Below are 21,254 nucleotides of genomic sequence, written 5' to 3'. Positions count from 1 at the left end.
GCTTCCGGCTCAATTCATTTTTTCGTTTCTTGTTTATGTAAGGGCACTCCTTGAAGGCAGCTTCGAGCTCTACGATTTGATGTTTTCTTTCCTGGGGCCGACTGCGGCTGCTGCTGCTATTGTTGTTGCGGTCGAGATCTTGAATTTCACCGCCAAGGGAGTTGGGTTTTTCTGCTTCGGTCTGGGATCCGGCCTCGGAATCCAGCAGTTCGCTCTCGGGGATGTCTAGGTTGGTTGCCCCCAGTAAGTGCTGGTAGCCTCTAAACATGTTGGATTGAAATACCTCTTACTGCCTTTTGTTCACTCTACTCTCCGTCGTATGCTTACTCTCTCCAAATTCTTTTGAGTAAACATGTATATTCCAAAGCCTCCCTTTTAACGTGGATGAAAACCACCAAGCTAGTGCTTCTCTCAAGATTTCGTGTTTCCCGCTCTATTTCCTTCTGACATGGTGGGACCCTCAAATCTTTTCTGCAGTATGCTTGTCCCTCTTTTAATATGGCGGAACCTTTAAGTCATTTCGCAACTTTTTCGAATTCGTGAGCCTCGAGATGGTAGATCCGTGATTCACGGACGAAACGTCTGTAGTTTTACCCGGATAATTAACTCGGCCCCCACAATAATTATTGCTATGACTTTTTCTGCCCTTTAAATTAGGATTTAACGCCGAGACGATTATCGCTTCCATATCTTCATCTCCAACCTTCTAAGAACTCTTTCGCATCCACTCTTTTTAGCAGCTTCAGCAACAATGACCTCCCTCCCCGCACACGTCTTCTCAGCTGAGGTTTTGGCCAAATGGGAGAAACTTTATAATCTCCTAGGCCAGGGCTACTCTTATATAGCCAACCATCCGGAGGTCGAAACTGAAATTCGTCTTATGTTTAGGGATATGTATCGCGACCTAAAAATTCAGAAAAATTTCTAGGCTAATGGATTATCAGGTTAATTATTTAACTAACCTAACTCGGACTCTCCCAAGTCCATACCAAATCGCAACTTGAGGTTCAATTGATTAACATGCAATGTATTTTAATTTTGGAGCCGCCACTAATCATTTATGGTAGGTCGATTAGAAACCTAAATAAAATAGCGGGAGAACTATTTTATTCCTACGAACCAGAGATTAAGAATTCGGGGACTTGATTATGCCAAATTACTCTAACGCCCTTGCGGTACCATTTTATTTCATGAAAAATCATTTGAGAAGGCAACATTAATTGATTTTAACCTAAGTTACTAGCAAAGGTTATCATACGGGTGCGCAATCAATTAATGAACATCCAGAAATCAATATAATCAAGGGAGCATGCGCCACACAAGATAGTTCTTTTATTTTTGATTTTTTTTATGAATGTATGAAAAACTATACTATATGCAATGCAATGTTATGAATTAAATGCAAGACTAAACAAGATGACATGCAAATTAAATTAATATGCAAGTGAGACCGTGGTTTAATTAAATTAACTACGTGACATGTAAATTAATTAAAACCTAGACATGCAATTTTAATATGCAATATAAGCTAAAATGCAACCTAATATGACATGGCAAGAAATAATGACGTGGCATGGATGACGTGGCAAGGATGAATGATTTTTTTTTTATATTTTCGGATGAATTAATTTCCTAAAATAGAACTATGCCAAAACAATATTTATCTTGCATATTTTAGAGTTCAAATTGACCTAAACCCTAATATATTAAGATAGATTATTTTAGGCATAAAATTCTATTTAAACATGCAATTTCTATTCTAGTATGCAATCTAACCTAAATAAAAAATTAGATATGCAATATCTACATGTTATTTTTTAAAAGATGCAATTTTCAGATATGCAAAGTGAATGAATGCAATTTTTTTAGAATTTTTGAGATCACATCATGCGACGGGTATATTCTAAAAAAATATGACAATCAAGCAATTCAAATCAAATGAGGAAAGTGAATATGCCAATCAATGTCAAACAAGAAAGTGGATATATCAATCAAGTTTTGGAATATTTCGCGAATATTTGAGTCAATATTTAATTCGTAATCCTACGATTAACGATTGAACCCAAATCCTTGCCTAATTGAGTATTCCATCAATAATCCTAAAGATGGACGTTCTCGATCATATGACAAGTTGCGGATTAGGAAAGGAAATTTTCCTAATCAACCTGTATTTTAAAAAAATATCCACTTCGATGCAATATTTAGGATATGCAAATATGCAAATATATGATATGCGAATATGGCAAAATAAGCAAGTGTATTCTCTAAAGTTCAGATTAGGAGATTTACCTAATGTCACAAGATTGCACTTCCAAATTCGGCTCGCACAAAAATTTATTCGAAGGACCGAACGAGGGAAGAATCGCGCGACTTTGCTCTGCTACGGGGCTCAACACGAGTCAAAAGTGAAATTGTTGGGTGAAGAACATAGTGGACTCCTTCCGGCGTTGGGGTGAACTTGCTCGTCTTTACTTGATTATTTTAATCAAGTCCACTAAATCCCTTCCTTTGTTTGCAAAAAAATACAGAGAAGAAAACAAGCTTGAATGCTTAATGATGAATACCTCATGTGCATGTCTCGGCTGGAGCAGAATCTTTAGTGATCTCAGCTATAACGACAAAAACTCCTCGGGCCTTTGGGTGATCGGTGCAGTAGCTCTTGGCCAGCAAGGACAACGCTATGCAAGCGCAAAGATGGCACCAGGCGGAGAGGTAAAAGTGACCAGGAAGCAACAGATGGCAGCAGCACGTCAATGCAAGAATCAAGAACTGTCGGGTTAGTGGCTAGTTGTTAGGTTGAGGCGGGAGCGAAGTAGCGAACACCGAAGGCACCGCCGGTCGGGGATAGCACAGTCCCGGCTATGCAGCGGTAAGGAGTCACCGGCCTCGGGGGATTAATACAGCCAAGAACAAACCGAGCTTTCTCTCCTCTCACTCACTTTTTCTCTCACATGTATTCTGAATTTTTCTTAGAGCGAATGCCCCCCTTTGGAATGAGCGTTGATGTTCTTTTATAGGCAAGCAAGTCCCGATTCTCAATAAAGCAATAAAATCCCTATTACACGTGAAGATATCATAGAATATATTATTCAAAATATTTGCCCTTTTGCTGACCACATTCCCCTTTTCTATATTGTCTTCCCTTGTACGAGTGTACGTGCATATCTTCTTGATTATTATTTTTCTTCATTGAAGATTATTGCTGATCAAATCAACTTTTCCAACTTGGGTATTTTTTTGAAGATATTAGCCATGTGATGGGTCTTTGCGAGATCCTTTGTGCGGGCATAGTCCAATCAATCCAATTAATTACAGAAACATTCGTCGCCGATCCAATTAAATGCAATGATATGTAAAAATTAAAATGAAAATGAATTAAATATTTTTGTTAGAGACTAAGATTAATCTCTAATTTTTTTATGCAAATTTTCCCTAAAAAATTTAGTCAAAATTTAGGTGTCAACAATATGGACACTACTTCTATTCAAGGTACCAAGTTAGAAGAGGAATATAGGATCTTCCCGACCCTCTTCACTAGCTTCCTGGAGGCTTACAATCATGCTCATCAAGATGTTACTTTGGCCCATCTTGTGAGGGCACGCTATCGGGATCGGACGGATAACTTGGTGTTGGCTAGTCTTGTAGCCGACAATTATAAGAAGGCCCTTGACTACGGTAATGATCAAGTCTCACTGCTGATTCGTGAGAGGGGGAACTTGGTGGAACGTTTGGCTATGTCCCGGACCATCTTGGAGCGTGATCTGCTCAATATTGTTTTGAAATTCCAATGCACATGGTTGGAAGAAAGGATGGACGATCTGACCCTGGATATAGCCCGCGGGAGAATGCTGATCCATGACTTGGAATTTGTTGTCGAGTATCACGAGGACAAGGTAGCCAAGCTTAAAGAGAAATGTGAGCTCCTCCTCTTTAAGCTGGCGGATCTTGATTCTCGGAGCGATCGGTGTAGGCGGAGTATCAACCGTATGGAGAGTCGGTTGAACTCTTTTGTGATGCTCATTAGGGCTCGGTTTGGCTTTACGTTCCCACCCCGATGATCCGTTTGTAAGGTTTTCCGCTGAATGAAATGGATGCAAGTTTTTGCTCATTCGCATTTTGCTTTCGTATTATTCCATCTTCTATATCTTTGACGATTTTATCTTGGTCGTCATATTTTTTTGCAAGATAACCCTTTTACTTTGTGGATATGTAAATCTCACGCTCCCGATTGTCAATTCAATTGGGCCGGAGAGACCCCTCATTTGAAACAATCTCTCAACAAAGATTAGTAGTGAGGAAACAAACGAATGCCCGAATGTGAAAAACTCGTGAATCTGTTTTAATATTATAACTTGATGATGACAACATGAGAGTAAATCAAGTATAATATTTTTTACAGCATCAGAATTGATTGGATTGGTAAAGACACGACCATCCATCTCGACTAGAATCAAAGCACCACCAGGGAGCACCTTCTTTACTATATATGGACCACCATAGTTTGGAGCAAACTTCCCTTCCGGGAGTGGGACTATTGGCAACAATTTTCGCAAGACCAGGTCATTGATCCGAAAATATCGAGGCTGAACTTTTTTGTTGAATGATTTAGCAACCCTCTGCTGATAGCACTGGCCATGACATACAGCCTTTAGTCTCTTTTCGTCGATCAGATTCAATTGGCTCTCCCTTTGCTGGATCCATTCAGCTTCGGTTAGCTCGGCTTGAGACAGTATACGTAAGGAAGGAATTTCCACTTCAACCGGTAGAACAGTCTGCGCTCCATATACAAGAGAATATGGGGTTGCCCTAGTAGATGTCCGGATCGAGGTTCGATACGCCATAAGTGTAAATGGCAACCTCTCATGCCAATCGCGATAATTTTCAGCCGTCTTCGCTAAGATTTTCTTAATGTTCTTATTGGCGGCTTCTACTGCTCCATTCATCCGAGGACGATATGGGAAAGAGTTCGGATGCACGATCTTGAATTCCTTGAACAATTCGTCCATTAGCTTGTTGTTCAAGTTTGAGCCATTGTCGGTGATTATGGCTTCAGGTGAACCGTATCGAATAATGATATCCCGACGGATAAATTTCACGATATTTCGTGCTGTGACCGCTAAATAGGATGCGGCTTCGATCCACTTAGAGAAATAGTCAATTGCCACTAAGATGAATCGATGCCCATTGGATGCTTTAAGGTTGATGGGGCCGATAACATCAATGCCCCACATAGAAAACGGCCATGGTTCGGATAACTGATGCAACTCATTCGGAGGGACATTAATCTTGTCACCATGAATCTGACATTTGTGACGACTTCGGACATGATGAATACGGTCTCTTTCAAGCGTGAGCCAATAATAACCCAACCTCATAATCTTCTTAGCTAACAAGTGGCTGTTCATGTGTGGACCACAGATCCCTTCATGTACTTCCATCATCAGACGAACCGCCTCGGTTGAGTCAACGCATCTTAGCAAGACAGAATCGAATGACCGCTTGTACAAATTCTCTCCGTTTAAGAAGAACTTCGAGGCCATCTTCCTTATGTACTTTTGGTCGGATACGGTACTTTTTTCGGGGAACTCCCGCTTCCGAATATAAGTCTTGATGTCATGGTACCACGGCTTACCATCGGGTTCATCGATTATGGCCATACAATATGCCGTCTTTTTTAATACCTCGATCTTCAGTGAGTCAACCTCAAGTCCATTGGCGACTTGTAACATTGAAGACAAGGTAGCCAATGCATCGTCGAATCAATTATAAGTCCCGGACAGATACTCAAATGAGATATCCTCAAATTCCTCCACCAGTTCATCCAGATACTCATGGTAGGACATCAATTTAACATCTCTCGTCTTCCACTTTCCTTATCGCAAACCTCCTAGTCGTCGTGGCGACATTATCGTACCAGCCTTTCTTCATGCCGTTCTCGATTTCTTGAGCCATTGCGATGAGATGGTTGAATGACGTAGCGGCGGATCCCAAAATTCGAGTTCTCATAACTGGTGGTAGGGTGGAAACAAACAATTTCATGAGTTCCCTTTCGGGAGGGACTGGTTTCAGGTGAGATGCCATGTTCCTCCACCCGGTGGCATATTGCTTGATTGTTTCTCCCTTCTTCATCTCAAGCTGCTCAAGGTCTTCTCTAGTGGTGAGCACATCCAAGTTAAAGCTAAAATATTTGATGAAAGCATTAGCTGCCTTTTCCCAATGATCCATCCAGTAGATCTCGTAGTCCGTATACCATCTCATGGCAGCTTCTTTTAAACTAGCCTGGAAAGTCCGAACAATTAGAGGGCCGTTGGTCGCATGTTTATTCATTCTTGCCTGGTACATCCGGACGTGCTGAACCGGGTTGGAAGTCCCATCATACTTCTCGAAGTCGGGCATCTTGAACTTCTCCGGCACTGTGACCTTTGAAAAGATAGACAGGTCAATCAGGGGTATGTTGTGAGTCCCCTCAACCTCTCGGATCCTCTGTTCCATTTGGGCCAACAGCTTGGCCGCATCACCATTCAATCCGGGGGCCACGGGGCTGGCTTGAGGGATTGGGACTACGGGTGGCGTGCTCGAGCTCACGCCCGTGATGATCACATCATCTTGTGGCATTGTCGGATAGGGAGTAGCTTCTAGGGCTTTACCGAAGTTGACCGTAGGAGGAATTATGGCGGGAAGCGACGGGCTGGCAGCGGATGATTGAAGTTTGGTGGTGAAGGCGGCCATCATTTCTTCCATCTTTCGGGACATCATCCCTTCAAAGCGCTCGATCAAGGAGCTAAGTTTCTCGTCTAGGGCAGCACTAACGGCGGCGTTAATGTCGGCCATCCTCTTTGCGGCCGATCGAGTAATATGTGAAGGATCCGTGATAAATTACCCGTACGCAGTAACAAACCCAAAATGAGTACGGGGAGCAAGAATGGCGAACCGGCCCATGACATCCCTCTAGACTCAAACGAACAAAGTGATTATGACCAAAGGATTGAAACATGTAATTTTCAGTTTGTCCGCTTTTACAAAAAAATTCGTATTAATTCGCACGTTGATCAAAACATGTCCAAATTTTACGAGCTTATAGTTGAGAAGGTGATGAACAACTTTTATGTTGGCTAATCAAACTAGAAATGCACGGATCAAATCAGTTTAATGTGTCTTTCCAAAAAAATCACGTTCAGAAAACTGTTATAACCGCATGTTGTTGAAAAAACGAAGGGCCATCTTAAATTATGAATTTAACTCTGAAATTTTGCAAAATATTAGTTGAAACATAGGTCTACAACTTTCATGTTTGGCACTTACTCAAAGCTCGATCGTAGAATTTAGTAAAAATCGCACAACAGGAATAAGTCAAATCAGAATTGAGGACAACCGATGAAATTGTAAAAGCTACGGAAGCAAAGTGCGAAATTGGAAATAAGACAATGAAACTTCTAAACAATCAACCTAAACCATGGACCGGCCCAAAATAAAAATGAGATAACAGGGTACAAGAGACAAGAAATTACCTCTCATACGAAGAAAATGCCAATCACAAAGACATGCGCATGAATTGTGAGTTTAAATCTTATTCTATCTATCCAAAAGGCTTTTGCAAAGTGAAATGATGAACGAAATGACATGTCGCAGCCTCGCGCGCAATCATCATGACTAGTCGCAACCTCGCGTACAATAGTCATGACTAGTTGGGTCCAATCACTTCGGCTTGGTTCGGTCGACAAGGGCAATTATCATGCATCGTAGCCTCACGTGCATGAGAACAACCCTTGAGCCATTTTTTGAAAAAATTTTCGGGATCCGGATGGGATAACCTTTAGCGAAACCTTACCACCAAGGTTAAAGAACCATCTAAATACCATCTTAAAACTATTAGTGTGACCCGGGTCCGGTCACGGGTTATGTGCGGTGTAGTGCAAATACGATAAATCATGCACAACAATTAAAGGCAAACACCGCTTCAATGATTCAAAAGTTAAATCACAATTCCAATTCACCAAGCATGCAAAACAAAGGGTTAGCCGATCACTCCTCCCCTTATAACTCCCAATCTGCAAAAACATTTAACACCTAAGAATGAGAATTCAACCAAAGTTTACCAAATCAAGTGATTTCTTTTTCATGAAATTATCTGGCCTAAGTCCTCTTTGGGTCCCCAGTGGAGTCGCCAAGCTATCGCGACCTAAAAAAATAAACAAGTTAAATTCCAGGCTAATGGATTATCGGGTTAATTAATTAACTAACCTAACTCGGACTCTCCCAAGTCCATACCAAATCGCAACTTAAGGTTCAAATAATTAACATGCAACGTGTTTTGAATTTGGAGTCGCCACTAATCATTTTCGGTAGGTTGATTAGAAACCTAAATAAAATAGCGGGAGAAAACTATCTTATTTCCGCGAACCGGAGATTTTGAATTCGGGGATTTGGTTACGCTAGATTACTCTAACGCCCTTTCGGTACCATTTTCATGAAAAATATTTGATTTGGCAATTTTGATGGATTTTACTTGAAATTCAAATATGCAATTTTTTTGATTTTTTTTCTTCTTTTTTATGAGAATGTAAAACAATGAACTTTGTGCAATATACACGATGGATGATTTAGAAAGAAAGAAAACGCAGCCGATCACGAGTATTTATAAAAATAAATTAACATGTAATAATGCTAAAATTTGGAACACGTGGCATGTCTAAAATAAACAAACAAATGTTCAAACCAAACGATTACATTTTTGTAGATCGAGATGGAAAGGATTACCTTCTATTACACAAAATCTTACTCACATACACGTTATAGTTCCCTTCAAGATCTCGGAGTTGGAAGAACGCGGCTGTCGTCGAAAATGGCAAGCAATGGCGTTGTTGGGTGGCGAGAGGCGAAATATGTGTCGGGACTCGTCGAAGATGATGCTCGACTAAAACTCTTTTCTTCACTCTCGAATTTTCTCTTCTAATTTTTCTCAAGAACTCTCTTTTTCCTCTCTAAAAATTCCTATCAAAAACTCTCTCAAAACTCTCTCAATTCTCTTCCACTCCCCCTCAAACTCTCTCAATTCTCCTCCTCTTTTATAGGCAAAGTTCTCCATCCTTCATTCTTCATCTTCACTTCTTCACCTTCCATTTTCATCTTCTCTTCTTCATCTTCATTTCTTCACCTTCCATTTTCATCTTCCCTTCTTCATATTCATCTTCTCTTCTTCATCTTCCATTCACCATCTTCCTTTCATTATCTTCTCTTCTTTATCTTCTCTTCACCATCTTCCTTTCATTATCTTCTCTTCACCATCTTCCTTTCTCCATCTTCTTTTGGTATTTGCAATGCAGTCCCTGAAGTTTCAAGTATTTGCAATACAGTCCCCGAAGTTTTAAGTATTTGCAATATAGTCCCTGAAGTTTCAAATCTTCTCGATATATTTTTCCATCCCGTGCCTAGTCTAGACGCATGCTAAATTAAGTGTTACGCTTGCCCAATTATATGCCAATGCAATGTACGCTAAAAATAAATATGTGAGATGATTTTTATTTAGAACTAAAATTAGTTCTAATTTTTATGCAAAAAATAGATTAGTCAAAATTTAGGCGTCAACATAAATAAAAATCATCGCACATATTTATTTTTTTAGCATGCATTGTATTGGCGTTTAATTGACCGGCAAATGCGACAACAAGCTTAAATTGAGAAGAAGAAAAAAAGCATCCGAGGAGCGACTTGACTCATCTCTGTGAAAAATTAGAAAAGTATACTCGAGTGCACTCGAGCACACTCGAGAAGGGGATCCCCTAAACATTGCAAGCAATGTTAGGGGTGACATGATCGATCTGGGCCATTCAAATGAACGGCCTGGATTGATCCATATCACTTTTTTTAAAATTTTAAAATTTCCCTCCAAAAAATTCCTCTCTTTTTAAATGGTGATGTGGATGAATTCGGGCCATCCATTTTGAAATGGACGGCCCGAATCCCTCAATGTCACCCCTACCTTTATAGTAGGGGACTTAGTTCCACACATTCTAGTACACTTGATTGTCTAAATGGGAGAGTCTCACGGCATAGTTGGAGAACAATTGAAAAAGAACGGGGGGACATTCGACATGGCTCCCTTTCGGTGGAAAGAAAAGAGAAGGGGCACTCGAGTGTACTTGAGTGCACCGAAAAGCATTTTGATCATATAGACTTTTGAAGAGAGATGGTGACACCTAAATTTTGACTAATCTATTTTTTACATAAAAATTAGAACTAATTTTAGTTCTAAACAAAAATTCTCACATATTTATTTTTAGCGTACATTGCATTGGCATATAATTGGACAGGCAAAACATTTGAGCTTAATTTAACAAGCGTCTGGATTAGACATGGGGTGAAAAATGCATTAAGAAGATTTGGGCTTGAAAGAAATATTTTCTCGGGGATTGTATTGCAAATATCAAGAAAAGATGAGATAATGAAGAAAAGATGGAGAAAGGAAAATGATGAAGAGAAGATAAAGAAGAGAAGATGAAAATGGACGATGAGGAAATGAAGATGAAAAATGAGAATGAAGAATTTTGTCTATAAAAGAAGAAGAGTTCTTGAAGAGAGAGGATGCTTTTGGAGAGAATTGGGAGAGTTTTTAAAAGGAATTTTTCAAAGAGAAAAAAGAGAATTCTTGAGAAAACCAGATGAGAAAGTTCTAGAGTAAAGAAAAGAGCTTTAGTCGAGCATCATTTTCGACAAATCCCGACATATACTTTACCTCTTGGCATCCAGCAACGCCGCTGTTTGTCATTTCCAACGACTAGCCATGATCTTCCAGTTTTGGAACCTTAAAACAAAACTACAACATGCACGTGAGTAAGATTTTGAGTAATATAGGGTATTTTTCTCCACCTTGGTCTGCGAAGATGTAATCGTTTGGTTTGAACATTTGCTTGTTTATTTTGGATATGTCACGTGTCCCAAAGTTTAGCATTATATAATTAATTACACGTTAATTTATTTTGTAAATATTCATGATTGGTTGCATTTTCTTTTTTTTTATATAAAAAAAAATCATCAATGGCGTATATTACATGAAGTTCAATATTTTACATTCTCATAAGAAAGAAGAAAACCAAAAAAACCTACACCTTTGAATTTCAAGCGGAATCCATCAAAATTGCCAAATCGGACATTTTTCATGAAAATGGTACTGAAATGAAGTTAGAGTAATCTAGCGTAATCAAATTCCCGAACTCAAAATCTCCGGTTCGTAGAAATAAAATAATTTTCTCCCGCTATTTTATTTAGGTTTCTAATCAACCTATCAAAAATTATTAGTAGTGACTCCAAATTCAAATGGCATTGCTTGTTAATTATTTGAACCTTAAGTTGCGATTTGGTATGGACTTGGGAGAGTCCGGGTTATATTAGTTAAATAATTAACCTGATAATCCATTAATCTAAAATTTAACCGTTCATTTTTTTAGCTCACGACAGCTTGGCGACTCTGCTAGGGACTTAACTTAGATTTTTTGAAATTTAAGGTGGACTTAGGCCAGATAATTTCATGCAGAAGTTTGCTATTCTTTGCTCAATCGCTTTGCATATAGAGATAGGGATCTTGAAGATAGACATTGCGTCTTGGGATAGAGCTTGCACCACGGATCTAATCGGGGTTTCCTTACCGGCTCTAGACATGAGTTTCTCCTTCCATCCTTCTAATTTCATATTCACTCTTGCAAGTATCCATGCAAACATTTGTTTCTTCGATTTTCCCCAATCTAACGAAATACCGAGATATTTACCGGTCTTGTCAATAACGGGAACCCTCTGTAATGTCCCCGCCACGATCCTTGTATCCGCTATAGGAGATATAAACTCATTTAAAACTCTCGGTCTCTTAAGATCCCTCCAAGAGCGTTACGGCTTAACGCTGTCTATAAACCGAGACAATATGTTGATTGCAAGGTCGTGACGTTGCGGGGGAGGACATATAGTGTCCCAAGTACACTGTCCTCGTAATCGACCCTTAATTTTTGTTTCTTGTTACGATTTGCACATGGAAGCGACTTCATTCCATATTATTCGATTATCTAGGGAACCTTAGATAACATTTAATGTTATACATATGCTTCTTATATTCATTTCATTTACAACACTTATTTCAATCTACGACATACTCATAGGCATCTTACTATATACAAGGCTCTATCAAGGTCTTTTACTTCGTTGTAGCATGTAGCCCCAAAAAGTTGCTTATGGGCTCCCAAAATTTCCTCCACCAACCTCAGACACCTAGGGGTTCACATGCCATCCATCTTTTTATTACTTTCCTTTCTAAAAGGGTTGTTCCATCTTCATGTCATCTCTAGGCCACCCGTGGTCATTCACCACCCGAATTTCCCGGGGGACTTCCGTAGTAGGGAAAGGGTCCGGTAAGGACGCCCTCCGAAATGATGTACCATGCCACATAATTATGCGGTACAAAATTCAACGTTCCTTCGTTTACCCACACAGTCATAGTATATCGTCGATATATTATTTCGGTATCTACATCTACTATATCAACCCAAGAAACTTCAGCAGACATAATCATACCAAAAAGTGAAGTGGAGGATTAGCCATTACCTACAATCTGAAAAATAAGGAATGAGATTTGTAATCCCAATAAGCAATATCTAGACCAAACGTAGGAAAGCTAATCACAATTCATTATGCAAGCTAACATATCATATATGTATCGTTTTCGATTCCTTTTCCTATATGCATAACGGCTCCACTCTTCTTTTCACATTGTGCACACTTTAAGGTTCTCTCACCATTTGGTGAGGCATATAACATATCATATTGTATCATATATTTTTTACTATCGAAGATAACAAGAATAAAGAGCATATCATGTCATATCATATATTCTCACTATCGAAGATAGCAAGAACAAGGAGCATATACATCACATATACTTATCAAGCAAGCATTAGAATAGAAAAGCTATATACGCTAGGTAAGGGTTAGACATTACTTACAACCCGTCGATGATCGTAAAATAAGGAGCTTATCTGTTGCTTGTGCTAGTGCTTGTCAATCTCTATTGAGATTCGATGATGGCGGTTCTTGAGTACTTGGTGGCCGAATAAAGTGAGAGAGAGAGGAGAGAGGGGGGGCAAAATTGAGAGAGGAAGAGAGGGAGTGGTGGCTGAATTTTATGAGGGCTCAAGTGAGGTGAAATGGCTTCTTGAGCTCCCCTTTATAGTGCCAATTTTTCATTTATTAAATTTATTTAATTGCTACTTATTGCCCAAAACAAGCTTAGGTGTCCTATGTTTGTCATTTTCTCCTCAATTATTGGCCTCTCACATAATCTCAAGAGCCAAGGTGATTTTTCCACATTGATTCTCTAGAGAATTCCTTGAGAACACTTGACTTATTCTCCAAGTTTTACTAATTTGTCACATGTTTCTAAACCTTGACTTGTTTTTCAAGTTTTGCTATGTGTCATCCTTTCTTATTAAGCCACCTAAGTTTATTTGAAGCTCTAGAAGTCTCCTTTAATTCACGCCTACTCTAGTACATTTTATATCATTTTTATTTTTATTTTTCTTATTTAAATCTATTAATTTGTAGCAATATTAACTTCTTTTGCCTTTCCTAAATAAATTATAGAATGTTCTAGATATATTATTTTATATTGTCGCATGATTCTAATACCTTAATTTACTTTTTCTAATGTTATTTTGTCTTTTTGTGCTTGGCTTTTTCCCCAAGCCAAAATTATATTTATTTTCTATTTTATTTTTAACTTTTTCCTCAAGTCGGATTTGTCTTTTGCTCTTTACACGTGTGGTCATCCTATTCCGACTTGCTACCTAAGTCAGTTTCATCTTTATTTGCTAGCTTATTCTCCCGGATAACTATTTTCTAATCTTATTTTGTCCTCATGTTCTATCTTGCTCTCCAAGCCTATATTTTACGTTTAATTTTTTTTTCTTAATAATGGAGAATATTCTAGACACTCTTTTCTGATTCATCAAGCTAATATTTTACATTTAAATATTCTTAATAATTAAGAATATTCTAGGTGCCACGTGTCTTATTTTTAAATCTTTCATTTGGTTATTCTATAACCCTTTAATTTTTTATGACATATTTTTATAATTGAATGTTTTATCTCTTCTCTTTACTATGGCTCACACGCCAACCATATAAACTATTCTTTTATTTTTTTTCACATATAATTTCGATATTCTTAATGTCGCCTACCAAGAGGTCTCTAAGCTTCTATTCTATTTTGCAGATACCAAGCATAAATAACGCTAATGGCAATTTGGGCATTCTATTTACTTGGGTAAGGTTGTCTAATAATCGGCCTCTTATTCCATACTCTAAAGATGCTACTTATCAACTATCCGGATATTCACAAGATTTCTCTATTTTAGGTACCTAATTAAACTAAAGGTTGGACCATATTTTTCTTGATGAATTAATTCGGCTCGTAGCTGAGCACATCGGGAGGCGTAGCCATGTTTGGCCAGCTCAAAATTGTGTCTTGTTATCCATTGGGTCAAGAGCCACTTCTTTTATCTCGGTTCAAGGTTGGAATTACCCGTTCCTAAACCGAGGCATACCGAACACTATCGAGTTCACCTCTCATGACCAATTCAAATTGATGCGGGATTGGTTCATCTCGATCCGTAGTTTTCCAGTAGCACATCTCTTAATCTCAAGTGATCAGTCCTCAACTAGAGCGTGACTACTAGGGGGTTCCAATAGCAATCGACCTCCGTCGAATCCATGGCTAGTTCGGTTGTCGACCTTTGTCGGCCTACGAATGGTTCCATGGATCAATTCCCTGGTCGACTTTAGCGTGATCTTGTGGTCGTTTCGCCACTAACGAGGTCAATTATAATTGATCCATGTTTCGATTAAGGTCGCCACGCAGTCAAGCCTCAATCGAAAGCATAGCCGATTCATAGACTAAGCCATGATTCATATCAAAAGTGGTCTCTCTTCTTTGGTGGCTCACCTCGACCCTTTGGTTACTATTTGTAATTAATCCAAACCTTAAGCTTAATCTAGCCCTAGATTTTGGGGTGTCACACCCTTAATTCATACGCCATATTCCTCTTTAAGCTAGGAAGGCGGCCACTACTAAGAAAGATTCCGCATTTGTTTAAGTTAATTGCTTGCCCCGTTGCAAAGCAATATTGGTTAAGGACTGCAGCTAGGTTTTGGCATTCACCGATTGTCCCATCCAAGAAGAAAATTGCATCGTCCGCAAATGGTAAATGCGAGAGAATTAGGCAATGGCTGTTTAATATGATGCCTTTGATGCTACCATTCTCTAAGGCTGCGTTTGGTCGTCGGGATTTCCGGTCGGGATAGGATTGGATAGGATAGGATAAGAAATCTAAGGATTTGGCCATATCCTATCCATTGCTTGGTGAACTACGGATTTAAAGTAGGATATTCTCATATCCTATCATATCCTGCATTTGATAGAAATTGTATATTAATATAAAAGACATATATGCCCCTACGTGATGCTCATGAAATATTCCGATCTTATTACTATAAAAATAACGTTCTCATACACAAAAAAAAAATGAAAATATACACATTTTATTAGATTTTGAAACCTTTTTGCAAAAAATAAAATGAAAATAGAAACAAATGAGATAAGAAAGTTGTCATCATTCTAAAAGTTAATTTTTATATAACGGATAAGAGAAATCCTATCCGACCTTATCCTACCCCCTCCCCTCGGATTTTTTTATCCGGGTTATATCCCCTCTATATCCGACATTATACTATCCGGAACACCTACCAAACACGGGATATGATAAAACATATCATATCCCGTGTTTTATACGGACGATCAAACGCAGCCTAAGGCTTTATGCATGAGGTGAGAAAGCACAGTAGCCATAATGATAAATAAGTAGGGAGATAGGGGGTCACCTTGTATTATACCACGAGTTGGTTGAAAGTACTCTTGCAGCTCCCCGTTAACTTTCACACTATAGGTGACAGAAGCTACTCATTTCATGATCATGGCCACCCATTTGTCACAGAAACCCATTTTAAGCATACAAGCGCCTAAGAAATCCCATTCCACCCTATCATAGGCTTTCTGCATGTCAAGTGTCAATACTCCTTGGAACTTCTTTTTCCGTTTACGAATTCTCAGCTGGTGTAATACCTCCTGCACTATCAATATATTATCTTGGATTTGGTGCCCGCTGACAAATGCACTTTGTTCTGGGGCTATTAATTCAGGAAGCCAAGGTTTCATCCGGTTTGCCAAAACTTTCACAATGATTTTATAGCTCACATTGCAAAGGCTTATTGGTCTGAATTGGCTCAAGTTCTTGGGGTTAGGCACTGTAGGCACAAAAGAAATATGAGTCTTGTTAAGTTTTGGGTCAAACGTACCTGAACCGAAGAATTCTTTCACCAAATGGACAATTTGACCGTTGATGACCTCCCAATGGTGGTGGTAGAATTGGCCGTTAAAGCCATCAGGGCCTGGTGCTTTTGTCGGCGCAATTTGGAAAACAGCCCTCTTTACCTCCTCAATTGTAACTGGGGCTAGTAATGCATCAGTGATCTCCTTACTAACCAAGCGTGGGCATTGGTCCAATACTGGTTGGAAGTTTCTGGGTCCCAAGAATAAAGGTCATGATAGAACTCAACTGTGTGCTGCTTTAAAGAGTTTTGCTCACGGTACCAGGTTTGGTCATCTATTTTCAGCATGGAAATCTTATTTCTTTGCCTTCGATGTACTGTTGTGGCATGAAAGAACTTTGTGTTTCTATCTCCCCATTTAGCCAATTCACTCGAGCATGTGAAGGCCCTATATATTTCCTCCTGTCGCCAAAGTTTTTCCATTTTCCTCGATATTTCCTAGGTAACCTCCTTCACTGAAGTTTCGGTGCCCCTGTTTGTGATATCTCTTAGCTGTCTTTTCAGAGCTTCTATATTGGCAGGGACACCTTCATGTTTGCCTAGGGGGATGCTGTATAATGTCTCGCGACTCAATTGCTGCGGTTTAACTGAATTTTTGCGTGTTTTGTGGTAATGGAAGGTGGGTATTGATCCTCTGTCCACTCCTTAGATCTTAAAACATTTTATGGTTCATCTTATTCATCAAAGGGTGTGGATCCTCTCTTCACTCCTCAATTCAAATGCCTAGCATGGCTAAATCGGGTCTAATGTCCTTATCAACATGATAGTCCACAATCTCTAGGAAAGAAGTAGACAAGATTAGCCCACCAAAAAACCAAACTAAGTATTCCCAACAAAGAAAAAAAAATTAACAAAATCACCTAGAATCATGATATACGTATTTTGGATTTACACAGCTTTTGTACTTCAAATGATAATTGTTGCTTCTGAATCCTCATAAAATAAGGACTCAAAAGCAACTCTTACACACAATGTAATAGCACAATAACTCGACCAACTCGAGGCGAGATTCATATCCCTTGAGAATCGAGATTATAAAAATATCCAACTTTTCTTTTGATTCTAGCATAGAGATGACACAATCTTCAAAGGTCTTGACTTTTGACAAACTATATCATGCCAATAATTTCAACTGAAAATCCAAACTTCACGAGATATTATGTTGATAATTTCAAATGATTATCGAATACAGATATTTTGCTTTTGAAAGTTTTAGGATCTCATGATCCGATTCTTCGAACACATCAATCCTAACCAAGATCATGATTTTAACAACTCAAAGCTCTTTTAGCTTATAAAAAATCAATAGCAGAGTGCTAAATTGAGCAACAAAGAGCACCAAAGGAACAAGCTTATCTAACCTAAAGCTTTGGCACTTCAACATGTTGGGCACGTTTCCATATAGAAGATAAAACTGAGTTGTTGAAATTTGCCTTTATGACCTCCGAAAATTTCTTTCCAATTCTCATTATTTATGAGAAGACGAATGCATTTCGGGGTTGTAGGTATCATTTTATTGTACGGTTAAGAACTTTGCAGATCAATTTAGTAATTCCAACCCGATCGGCAGCTAATCGAAGACTGAATTACAGGATTCAACTTAAATTCACCAAAAAGGCTACGGTGGACTGCCGCAAGCATGTTCTACTCAAGAAACATACTAAGCTAACTGCAATGACGACACTACTTCGCGCTAGTCCACACTGTTTTGATTATTAGTTTTTTCTTTCCAATTCGACATCCACTATGAACTATATGAACTTAGTACTAAGTTCCAAACCTAATTAAGAGTGAAATCCCTGCAATTCAGCGGCATTTGTGGGTCAATCTCCAGTTTTAATGTTATCAATTCACGAGTTCCAAACAGCAGAACCCGAAAAGAAATGCCTGCTCTAATCACGAGTTCCAAACAGCGGGACGGGGAGGTTGGGCTCAAGGTGGCTGGAGATGGAGGAGGAAGTGGAGAAGGAGATGGAAAAGTGAGGTGGATTGAGATTTTTTATTTTGCTTAGCTAAATTCACATCAACATATACATGCCAATTTCTAATTGGTTCAAGAGGGAAAAAAATGCATGCTACATCAATTGCTGACGTGATGCTCGCAAATCACTGAATATTTTCTCTGCACTGAAATGGCCACGTCCCAAGAAAATTATTAAGCAAAGTCTAGAGAGAAGGCAATAGTAGAGAGGAAAGAGACACGGTAAATCTGTAGAGGTTTTTTTTTTTTTTTTTGAAACTCTGTAGAGGAATATAGCATTTACGTCGGGGCTTCTATGACACCCGACCTGCATACAATCCCAACCAAAGAAGCGATACGGGCCGGGCCGGTTCTTCCTTCCTTTAAAAATAAAAATAAAAATCGGTGTAGATTTTTTCTGAGACAAAGCGGCACTTCTCGTACATTAGTGTTTCAGATTTTGATTTTGATTTTGATTTTTTTGTAAAGGAAGAGCCAGCCCGACCCGAATTGTCTCTTTGGTTTGGATATAGAAATCCTAACATAACTGCTAGGATAAGTATACAAGGAGTGTCACAACTTGTGTACGGCATTCACTTGAATGTCATAAATTTTTTTTTTCGCTTAATTGAGTGCCACAATTTTTACAAATTGATGACTTAAGTGCCATCGGCAATTTGGCTGGTCGAAAATCTTACTTGGACGCCGGAAAGTCCGACGTGGCATTGTCGGCACAATTTTTTTGGATATTTTAATACTTTCTAGAATATCTTTGGCCGGCAAGGGTCACCGTCGACCCTCGCCGGCCACGAATCTATTGCCGCAGGGCAAGGGCAATTGTTAAAAAAAACAAAAAACAAGAAAAAATGAAAAATAATATAAAATAATGATAAAAAAACAAAATAATAAAAAAATCCAGGCGATTTGCCGGATGTGGCACTCAAGTGATCGATTTTACTCTGATTTGGTACTCAAGTGAGCGAAAAAAAGTTATGACACTCAAGTGAGCATCGTATACAAGTTATAGCACTCACGGTGTACTTATCCATTTTTGTCTTCTTGGCTTAATTCCCTAAAAATACTCAATTTTAGGTCTAGTTTTGAAATTGTTCTGAATTTTTTTTCTCTCAAATAAAACTTCTAACTTTAGGTCCAATCCTGAATCTATCCCGGACTTTTTGTTTTGGTCTAAGAGAAAAATCACCAATTTTTACTCTTATTTCAAATATGCCAGATTAGCCCTTTGTCAAAAAATCGCCGTTAGTTTTCCCTAAATTTCTTATGAAAAGCCTTCAAAATGAAACTATTTTATGATATGAAATTCCATCTCTTACAATCGAGGACCCTCTCGAGAATACAAGGATGAAGAAGCAACCTTCTATGTCACGGGCATATCCTAGTTATGGCTTTGAATGTCAAGCAGTTTTACGTGTTAATTAGTCTATCCATGGAGTACTATTTGCCCTTTCGACAAAGCATGTACTATTGGGGTAGGTCCTCTCTTTCTTTCCCGTGTCTCCTTTAGCCGCGTCCCCCACCGCCTTGTCATGGCCGTGTACTGCATGGAGATGAAAGAATTGGAGCATGGGCTGGCTGTACAACAGGATCGCGGCTAAGGCAATAGCCCTTGCAAATGGGGACCCGGTGGAAGTGGGGAGACAGATTCGCGCCAGAATAACTTATTAAGGGGAGGAAGTTCGTAAGAAGTTGGTAAAGAGGGAAGCTGGTTAACCGCATAGTCGTTCTTATGCCTTCTATATTTCCTTTTGTATGCATGTGTTAGGTAAATAATAGGTGAAGAGTTTCAGACAAGAAGGGTTGCACCCATTTGAGTTAATCACGGAATTAGCACTATTTAGCAATTATTTTTTGTTATTTTCGAAATTAAAATAATAATAATTTAACTGTAATGTCCTGAAAAAATAGTGCAACTGTTTAGTTGAAGCTGTGGTTAATTTTTTATTTATTAATTTCAAATTTTAATTTATTAATTATCTCCAATGGTTACAACTCTTCGCACATAAGAGTTTCAGACATGAAGAGTTGCGTCCGTTTGAGTTGACCGTAAAATTGGCACTATTTAGCAATTTTTTTTGTTATTTTCAAAATTAAAATAATAATTTCACTGTAATGTCTAGACGAAGTAATGCGACTGTTTAGTTGGAGATGCGGTTAATTTTTTATATATTAATTTTTGAATTTTAATTTATTAATTATGTCCAATGGTTGTAAGGCTTCAGACATAAGAGTTTCGGACATGAAGAGTTGCAGCCGTTCGAGTTGACCGTGGAATTGGTAGTGTTTAGCAATTATTTATTTTATTTAATAATTTAAAATTATATTTTATCTGTAATGTCCTGGTGAAGCAATGTGGCTGTTCATGTAGAAGCTGCAGTTATTTGACTTGCTTTATTTGTTACATCACAGAAGGTTAATAGTTGTATCTTATCTATGCTTCTTATGGAGTTCTCTCTTTTTTAACGCATGCCTTCATTTTCGATGGTCAATATATATATGAAGGATGTCAGTTTCAATGAATCGCCACAACTTCCTTAGCCAAATTGGTCACAGATGGTCTCCTTCTACTCTATCAAGTCGGGGAGCAAGCAACAAAGGGAAAACGACTTGGCCACTCCAAGATTTGAAACAAATCAAGTATTGTACCAATTCACTTCCCCTCCGCGTGTGGTCCATGTTGCCCCGTGAGCCGTGGCACAATCCCTTCATGGACCGAGCTAGGGCCTTGCCGTGAACCTCATAATCAAGTTATTAATGACCAGACGAAACCAAGAAATAATACCTCACGTGCGAAATTATAGAAGATCCCCTTTAAGATCAAACAATTCCATCGAATTGAATATAATTATATGTG

Source organism: Rhodamnia argentea, chromosome 8 (assembly GCF_020921035.1).
Source record: "Rhodamnia argentea isolate NSW1041297 chromosome 8, ASM2092103v1, whole genome shotgun sequence".
Classification (NCBI taxonomy): Eukaryota; Viridiplantae; Streptophyta; class Magnoliopsida; order Myrtales; family Myrtaceae; genus Rhodamnia; species Rhodamnia argentea.
This window is presented reverse-complemented; position numbering follows the sequence as displayed.